Source organism: Carya illinoinensis, chromosome 10 (assembly GCF_018687715.1).
Source record: "Carya illinoinensis cultivar Pawnee chromosome 10, C.illinoinensisPawnee_v1, whole genome shotgun sequence".
NCBI classification, from domain to species: Eukaryota; Viridiplantae; Streptophyta; class Magnoliopsida; order Fagales; family Juglandaceae; genus Carya; species Carya illinoinensis.
In genome coordinates, this window is record NC_056761.1 from 14,301,937 (window position 1) to 14,312,465 (window position 10,529).

Sequence of the window (10,529 nt, forward strand, 5' to 3'; positions counted from 1 at the left end):
AAGATTTCCATGGCCTCCAACGCCTTCTTTAGTTTTTCCTCAATTGCTGTTAGTCATGCTTCCATGGCTGTTGACAATGTATCCATCTCTCGGTTTGCTAAGGAATGGATTACAGTCGGCATGTGAGAACCACGTTGTTCTGTAACGAGAGACCAAATTCAAATCCTACAGATAACGCCAATGTTAAGGACATGTCCCACCACCACAAATGTAACTGTTCACCTGCAAATGTTAAGAAGGCTCCAACATGCTATTCCTGTAAACACTCCAATACTTAAGTTAGTAGGTGTATTCCTCAAGTAATTCAGAATTCAAAAATGGATTGTCTTTGGGATTACCTGGTATATATAGAGGGTTCCTGTTGGATTAGATCAGTACTATATGATATTACATTCACGTGATGTCTATCATGTGCTGTGTTTATCGACTTAGATCATCTTTAAGCAACCGAAACAATCACGTATGTTCATGAAACTCGCTCCTTCCAAGTAATGCGGTGTGTAGTGTGCAGATCCCTGTTGGACCCGGGTTCTTCAGTTTAGGCCTACTTACAGAGGGCTTATATATTGGGCTTAAATAAAAAATGGGCCCTCCATATCCTTTGTATATATATAATCAAAAGTGTACTCTTATACTGATATAATATTATATATGTTTAATATATAGGATAAGTAATAACATCATATTAATAACTTAATATTAATATTCATGTTTAAAAGTAAGTTTATATCAAATAAGCATAAAAAATAAGATTAAATCTCATTTTATATTAATCTTACAATATGTATAATTTATATATATAGCATATAATACATATATATGTAATATAAAAAATTAAAAAATATATATGGGGCACCAATGCCAATGCGCTGGTAATTAGTACTTGTGGGACCCTATAAGAAAAATGGCATTTTCCAGCGCCAGAATTCGTCGCAAAAAAAAACCAAAACTTGCCACAACTTACATTTAGTGAAATCATCACCCTCCATTTTGATTTCACTTTACACATGTTAATAAAGTTAAATTTTGTGAGAGTTTGAGTGCAAAGAAAACTTCAACCAACCCATACCTCCCTTTACGTCCATGCATGCCCTGACCGAAAAGACTCATGTCTCTCCTTTGGTTCTTCTCACGTCCACACCCACTCTTTATTTTTATCCTTTAGTTTTCCTCACACACACACACACACAAACTTAGTATCCCATGCAGTTTTACTTAGCTAGAAAACCGATTAAGAGGAGTGAGTATTTATCAATTAACTTTCCTTCAACCTCCAAGTTTTGGTAAGTACAAGATTTTCCTTCCTATTTTCAGTACTTGGATGTAGAACATGCTAGCTTGTATTAGAAAAGTGTTCATAAAAGTAAACGGGTGGTTTGTGAGTTGGTGTTGAGCTAAGGTTTCGGTTGACATGCAGTTATTGATGGTTCATAGTTTTTATGTGTTAATGGTGAGCTTGAAATGAAGCTATTAATGACTATAGTTTCGATTTGAGTCTCTACATTGAGTTTGGTGTGTATACATGTGATTTTGGTTAATATCTAAGAAGATAGTAGAAATTAATGAAAGGCTAATTAATGCATGTGGGTATATATTTCGGTTGACTTATGTATGGTTGGTATAGGTGGTTAGAGCTTTGATGTTGTTTGAAGATTGGATTTTTATTGGGTTGCATGAGGAGTCGTGATGATCTTTTTAAACATGAAATGGAGTACATCACTTGGTTAAATGATTTTTTATGAGATCCACAATATTAGAACCTAGAATGCAACAAAGAATTTGTACATGTTTTGGTTTGGTAGTGATTGATTGCGTAGATGATTTATTTCAATGCACATTTCGATTTTTGTATGGTTATTTAGACTCAATAATTTCATGGACAGATTTTTGGACATGTTTTCTGTTTATAGCTTTAGGTTACGTTGATGGTTTATGCATTAAATGCACAATACAAAGAAAGAATGCTTTTGAGTATATGGTCTTGATATTTGGTGTTTAAAATTTGTGTGGGTTGTACGTGTTTTACAAAGATGAACATATAGTGTATGAATCAAGAGTGTACGTGAACATGTTTGAGTTGTTCACAAGTGTGGCACGAGGCTTTAATCACAATTAGTGTATGATAATACTCAAATTCTTGGATTTATTTTGAGTTTGTTATATTAAAAGAGTAATGTTATACACCACACTACCATCTCACTTGTATCTTATTATATATGATGTGGTGCATTTATCACCATTTGATGATAAAGAAGCATGCAATAAATGATCATTCAATAGTGGTAAATGTGCCACATCTTACTTAGTGGAATGCAAGTAGGATGATAATATGGTTTATAAATTTTCCATATCAAAATGTTATTTAGGAGGACATAAATCAAGTTTTCCTGGAATATATATGTAGTTTTTAGATTTTGGTAAATTTGGAGGCCGAAATTCAATTATTGTTAATTAAGGGGTCAAATTACAATTTTAATGAGTCAAGGTGTAGATTTGAAAATTTTCCCTTTTTGGAAGTCCATATGCATTCTAAATATTTTTTTGGTTAATTAGGAAGTCTCTTATCTTAATGTACATTTATTTTAGCCTATGAAGATTTTTTGTGATTAAACTAAGGATAAGTCAATAAGTTAGCCTCTAGCTAACTTACAGTTTAATATTGTATGATTATATATTGATGAACACACATTACGATTTATGTTTGTGTTTTGAAGTTCCACTCATATCCAAAAATATTCATATCATGATATTTTTTTTCATCTTTCATGAAACATATGTACATATCATGAAGATTAGTCAGGCATGAAAATATGTTACGGGATTATGGTTTTATGTAAATGTTTGGAATTTTAGTTTATTCCAGGACAAATTTTGAACAAACAATTTTTTAGTTACAATTATTGCATACTACTAAAAACATGCTTGGTGCATGCATATTAACTGTCATATACGAGGATATGTAGCCTTGTGTTAAATGTACTGAAACTTTAGTTTCCTTTAAATCCTAAGCAGGGGTTAGGAGTGCCATAGCCATCTCCTCAGCCTTTATGTTTAACCAATATGTGGAATGAGTGCCAAGTCAAGTATAGCCGAAAGATTATATCCCTATTCTTTGATCGGTTCTAAGAAAACTCTACCTGAGATAAGGCGAGGTCCTACTATTTCGGCTTTGTATGACTACACTCTTCAGAAGGTTGCCCAAGTTATGATTAACCACCTTGGTCTAGCCATCTGTTTAGGGATGGTAAGCACTACTAAAATTTAGTCTCGCTTCCATATTTTTGCATAAACTCTTCCAAAAAATACTCATAAACTTCACATGCAAGTGATAAATTGATGAATGCCATGCAAGTGAACAATCTCCATAAAATAAAGATGGACAATTTGTGTAGTTTCCATGCTATTTTTGCAAACTACGAAATGGACCATCTTGAAAAACATGTCATCCACAACCAAGATTGAATCCATGGCCCATTGGGTTCAAGGCAAGCCACAAAAGAATACTTGCTAACATCAAGCCATGGGCCTTCAAGAATAGGTAATGAAGTGTGAAGCCCAGCATTGGAAAGGACTCCCTACAAAACATCTCTCTACGTAATGTGCAACATCATCGGTCAACTTGGGCCAATAGTAATCTATTGAGCTCAAAGCCAAAGTCTTATATCACCCAAAGTTCCCATCCCCATGTAACATCCTTACAATGTGCTCTCTTGAAAAACAATCTTGGACACACAAGTTTAGGCCATTAAAAAAAAAAAAAAATTGTTATGTAAAATAAAATCACTTTGTTTCCTTTCAATTGCTTCCACAAAAACTTTTATGAATTAAGAATCTTTTGCATACAAGTCTCTAAAGGTTTCAAAACCTACCACTCTGGTGCTCATGGTAGTTAGAGCTGATACACATCGGCTCAAAGCATTTGCAACCTAGTTCGAACTCTTTGATTGGTGCCTTAGTGAGAACATAAACTCTTGCAAATAGGTAACACACTCGGAATGTTGCCTACTCAACTTCTATTGGCCGTTGATGTTCTTCAATGCCTTATGGTCAGTGGTCAAAATAAACTCCTTCTACACCAAATGGTGTCGCCAATACGTCAAGGACCGTACAATAGCATAAAACTCAAAGTCGTATGTGGAGTTCTATGAACCAAGCAAATTCTCACTGAAAATGCAATTAGTCACCCTTCTTGGTTCAGAACACCTCCAATACCACTACGGAAGCATCACAGTTCAACTCGAACATTTTCTCGAAATTAGGGAGTGCCAAAATTGGTGCTTTAGTCATCTTCTGTTTGACTAGCCAAAAACTGGTCTCTGCCTCTTCAGACCACTAGAATGTCTGAGCTTTAAGGCACTTCATGATGGGAGCAATCAAAGTGCCAAAATTTTAGATCAATTGCAATAGAAAGATGTTAATCAATGGAAACTCTACATATATGTAGGGTCTTGGATATTGGGCACTCCACAATGGCTTCTACCTTAGACTGATCTGCATAAATATCATCAGTCGAAACAACAAATCCAAGGAATGTAACAAAAGTAGTAAAAAAATGAACACTTATTATGATTAACAAACATACACTCCTTTAGTAACGTCTCAAAGACTACTCTATGCACCTCTCATATAGGTCTATACATGACGATGGTGTCAAAGTAAACAATGAAAAACTTCCCTATAAACGCGTAAATCTCATGAATATACTGGGTGTGTTCGATAGTTCCAAAGGCATAACCATCCACTTGTACAAATCATGTTGCATCTTGAACATCGTCTTCCACTCATCTCTATAGCGTATCCTGATCTGGTGATAACTACTCTTAAATTCAATTTTGAAAAAGACCATGGAGTTTGAAAATTGATCCAACATGTCATCCAATAGGGAATTGGGAATCAATTCTTCATTGTGATCCTGTTAATAGCTCTGTTATCCACAAAAATACAACACAAGCGAGTCGTCTTTCTTCGGCACCAAGAGATAAGAACTGTACACAAGCTCATGCTCACACGAAAGTAGCCCCTCTCCAACAACTCTACTACTTGGCACTGCAACTCCTCAAACTCCTTGGGGCTAAGACGATACATTGGTCTATTGGAAAAGCTAGAACCTGGCACCAAGTAGAAGAGGAAGGCTAGGGGGAATTCCTCCGGCATTAAATCTACAAACTCAGACAACATTTGTTGCACCTCTATCACTAAATCATGATCAGCTCCACCACGATTGTCACATGGCACCAAGGCGTACATCGTGTCCTCTTTCTTTACCTCATTCTAGAATCTAGCCACAGACAAAAGACTGGTTCCCTTTTCAACCTCTCGAGCATGAACAACTCCCTCCTTTCAGGGTGCTAAAATAACTCTTTTCCCTTTACTACTAAGGAGTAGGTGGTCTTGCACCCATCATGAACCACACTCCGATTTACTCACGAGGCCTACGTAACAACAAGTGGAAAGCATCCATGGACACCACGTTGAACCATACATTGTCAAAATACTTTTGACCAATTGAGATAGGGACCAAGCACCGCCAGTTGATTGTGATCTCACTACCCTTCTTCAACCACGAAAACTTGTATGGCTTAGGGTGATGGTTTGTTTAGAATTGGAGCTTTTGAACTACTTCTTAACACACCACATCCTCACAACTACCATTGTCGATGATCAGTCAGCACACCTTCTCAGAAATAAGTAGTGTGAAAAATATTGGTTCTCAACTTGTTTTCGACCGAATCACTTTTCGGAGTTAATAAACTTTTTCCTGACAACAAGTGTCTCGTTACCATCTCTGTACAAAACATCTCCATCATCATCTTCCTTGTCATAGACAGGTTCTCTAATGACCTCAACGCCCACTATGTCATCATCTTTAATCAATTTTTCCCCTTCTGATTGGCAGACTTTTTACAAACAGGTGCCCGATGACCAGGCTCCCCACATCTGAAATACCAAATATTAGTATGGTTCAAACTTGTACCTAGAGTTGGCTACAGAGGAGGGCGAGTCTCCTGCAAACGGACCCCCCATGTGTTCTGATTGCTTCGAGGCAAAGGTCACCTAGTCTACTACTTCTCTACGGTAAGAACATGTTCATTCGTCTCAAAAACAGTCCACAAAAAGTGGAGGCTAAGGAAATCTTGCAAAGGGTACCACAAGCCACCCAAATACATAGAACTCCTCAGTATAATGATCAACAAATCTCATTGCTTGCCTCAACTTGTGAAGTTGTTGAAACAATGTTTGAGTATATCCGAAGGGCAAAAAGTAACCCTTCATCTTCTTGTTCATCTTCTCCCAATCGCCAATCTTGGTCTTGTCCTGTCTCTCTCGATACCATTTCAACTGCTCCCACTAGGCAGATGATTGGCCTTTCAACTTCATGGCAATCAGTTTCAAATTCATACCATCTGAGCCATACTTGAAATACATAAAAAACAAGCTCCACCTTGTTCAACCAATTGCTAAAGCCCTTAGCCTACATTGTACCAGCAAATTATGGTGGATTAACTTTACAGCCTTGATCTCCATAATCCTTATCTACGCTATGGTACTCCCAGAATAGAGCATGATTGTCATATGGGTTCTCAAAATTGGAGTAAAAATCAACACATTCTATATATTATGATCATGGTGAGGAAATTTTTCATTCAGAACCTGCCCACATTGACTACAATCTCCACCCCCAGCCATGAAAACTGATGATCAATCACCCCAGAAAAACGTTAAAGCTCTTATGCCAACTGATGCTGGGCAAAATAAGTTAGGGTGTGACGCCCCCAACTCTGATGTAAGGAAACGCAGAAATCAAGGCGTTGGGATGATAACAGCACGGGTCATGCACTCCAATGATAAGTGCTAAGTGTGTGCACATGCAACACTTGTAAAACAAAAGATGCGAAGGATAAGTTAAGTCAATCAACTAAGTACCAAAAATGTTTAATACAATTTCGCTTAAATACCAGCGTATCAAAAATATTACAATTATCCAGTAAAATATAATATAAACCAAAATACATAATTCAAAAGTGGGAAAACAATTCCCAATATATATATATATATATACAAATGGCACCAAATCACTCATCTGGCGGAGCTACCTCTCAGGCTCAGCCTCCTCACCATCTGCATCAAAATCTAAGTGATGTGCTTAATTTTTATATAAGTTTTGTCATATTTTTATTAGATTTTGTTTTTAATTTTCTTATTTATTAAAGTTTTATTTATTTATTTTATTTTTTTTTTAGGAATAAATAAATTGAATGAGTCATCAAGAGAATAGGAAACATTCAGTTCTCAAAATTTCTGAAGTATCTTTCGATAATTGGATGATAACTTTTTCTAGACAACTCCAATAAGGGTGATTTCGGTGTCTACAGAAAGCCAACAGAACATACTATAACTTTTGTGTGAAATCCTTGGCCAAAAATGAATATCTAGAAGGTGAAAAGGGCGCATCAATTCAAAAGTCGCAAAACTGTCAAATTTCTGAAATACCCTGCCGTGTTTAGAGCATAACTTCTTGTAGAAAACTCCAATAAGGGCAATCTTTGTGTTTACGGAAAACTGAGATAAAAACCTACAACTTTCATGTTAAAAGAGGGTCAAAAATGAACATCTTCAGGGACAAAACAGCGCTTCAAGCAGGAGGTCAAAAATTTACAGAATTGGAGTTCATCAACAGTAGAGATTCTTCATCTACATAGAGTTTCCTTCTTAACTCTTTAATTTTCTCTTTGTATAATTTTTATTATGAATTCCAGAATTATTATGGTTTGTTTTGATTAGATTATGAACTAATTTCTATTACTAAGGCTACGATGTAGCCTCTCCATGACAATCCCGAATATTATTTCATTGTGATCATAATTTTTTAATTCCTTTTGAGTATACATCATTGAGTTTAATGCTTTCAATTATTTGGCCAATAGTTGAATGATTTGTTGTTCATGTTAATTCGAGAGATAATGCATGTAGTTTAACTTCGTATGATGTATGCCATGAATTGAACGAAAAACAGGAATGTGCCAACGTGATTTGTGCGGCTTTTATGTAAAATATTATTAATCTTAATGTATTCAAATACTTTTAAATTTGCATAGACATATCACGGGTCATCGTAGGTTGAGTAATTCTAATTCTACTTGAGAGTGGGTCTTAGATAAGTTAAAATATTTTGCCGTCAAATAAGATGATAATTGATTGATTGTACGGTTTGAATTTAGGATTGGATTGGTTAGGTGAGTCGGATGACTTAGTATTTTCTTCTTGGGTGAAATCTTCTTCTTTTCAAGTGTTAGGTCAATTCTTTAGTTGTTGATTTAATTTAATTTGTTGCTTTTTTCTAATTCAAAATCCACAACTTTTCTTGATTTTCAAATAACCTAGAATTAGAACAATTTAAATAGTTAATACGTAAATAGTCCTCGTGGGTTCTACATCTTTCGTATCATTATATTACTTGGTACGATATCGTACACTTGCAAAATTTCACAACACTACGGTACCAAGAAATGGTATCCCAGGTAAGTAATAATCCAAACAGCCTACGAAATGAAAATACATTCATGCAACAACAAATATGCATGCACATGATGAAATATGCATGAGACCCAAAATTCATCATTTTTCTGGAAAATGATTATTTTCCACACACGCCAAAATCCCATTTTGGCCTAAAATATTTCATTAAAACATTTTCTGCCATTTTTTTCAAAAATGACCTAGTATAAAATCTACTATTTTTTTAGAAAATGATCATTAACCAACTATCTCACTGTAGGTGGGAATCACAGGCAGGATTCTGCTGCCACCCTTACTTACCACCATCCCTACAATTCTTTTCTACACTAGTGGCACCTTTCAGAGTACTGTAGGTAAGAATCATAGGCGGGACTCTACCACTATCCCTGTAGTCTCTCTTTTACTCTTTCAAACTGTTCAATCCATTCATTTCAAACATACCAAAAAATCATTTCTTGCATGAAAATCCAATTTTCATTTACAAACATGAACATGCATGCAATTATGCAATGTATATGACACAATACAAAATCCAACAGTCAACAAATCCCAACATCAACCAACCACATGAACAACTCCGCTCTTCAATCTAACCGACTCCCAGCTCCTCTGTCTCAACATCTAGCAAAAGCAACCAAATCACAAAGTATTTGTTAATGTAAAATATATTTAAATCTTAAAAATTATTTGAAAAATTGTTACAGTGTTAAAAGGTAAATTTTTGAAAGACCAAGCACCCGTTAAATGCAAAAAGCAAGCTCAAAACAAATTCACCAAAATTAACAATTTAAGAGACTGAAAAAGGGGCTCGAAAACAAGTAAATTTTGAAGGGATAAATTTGAAATACAATGGCTGATTTATAAGATGAAGAACATCAAGGATTGTGGCTAAAACAGGGCAACGGTCAGACCAAAACAAAAGGAAATGCAAGGGCATTTCACAAGCTTGAACCACGAAAATACTAAGGAAAAAATTAGAGAGAAACCAAGCTTGACGGCTCATGGATTTTACTTGCAACAGATGAGAAAAACAAAGAAAGAAAATAAATGAAAGAGAGGAGAAGAAAGGCTCGGTTTTGCCGAAAAATATAGAAAGCAAAGAAAGAGATTAAAATGTAAGCAAATACCAGACGAAAAATAATGGAGGAGCTGCAGCAACAAAAATCTGCAAAAGAAAAAATAAAAGAAACTGAATAGAAGAAGAAGAGGAAGGAGCTGATCGGCGCAGCGGGGGAGAAAGAAAGAAGGAACCAGACTACAGCAAACGAAGAAGAATGGAGCTGCACGGCCACCACGAATTGCAAAAGAAAAAGAAAACAAAGTGAAGAGGAAGAAGAAGAGCAGCGGCGTAGGAGAAGGAAACAAGAAGAAACTAAAACAAAAGAAGAGAAAAAACAAAAGAAATGAAATGAAAGAAAAGGAGAAGAAGCAGGGAGAAGCAGCAGCATCAACAAGAAATTGCAAAGGAAAAGAAATGAAAATTGAAACGGAGATGAAGAAGAAGCTGTCGGCACAGCAGGGGTAAGAAGAAGAATTAAAGCCCTAAGGGCACTAGCCTAAATTATGCCACTTAGAGCATTGGCATTGGTTTGACCAAATTTAAAGATAAATTTGGCCAATATCAACACTTTTTTACATTTACCTACTCCATCAAAATTCAATCCCCACATTGAATTAGCCATTTATTATCTATATAATAATAAAATATTATTAAATTAATAAATTTTTTATTTAATTTATTTTCTCACATTTTGTAATTCTACCAATTAAATGTTAATAATAATTATATTCTAATTAGATTAATATTAAAAAAAGTATTATTAAAAGAAGAAGAATTAAAGCCCTAAGGGCACTAGCCTAAATTATGCCACTTAGAGCATTGGCATTGGTTTGACCAAATTTAAAGATAAATTTGGCCAATATCAACACTTTTTTACATTTACCTACTCCATCAAAATTCAATCCCCACATTGAATTAGCCATTTATTCTCTATATAATAATAAAATATTAT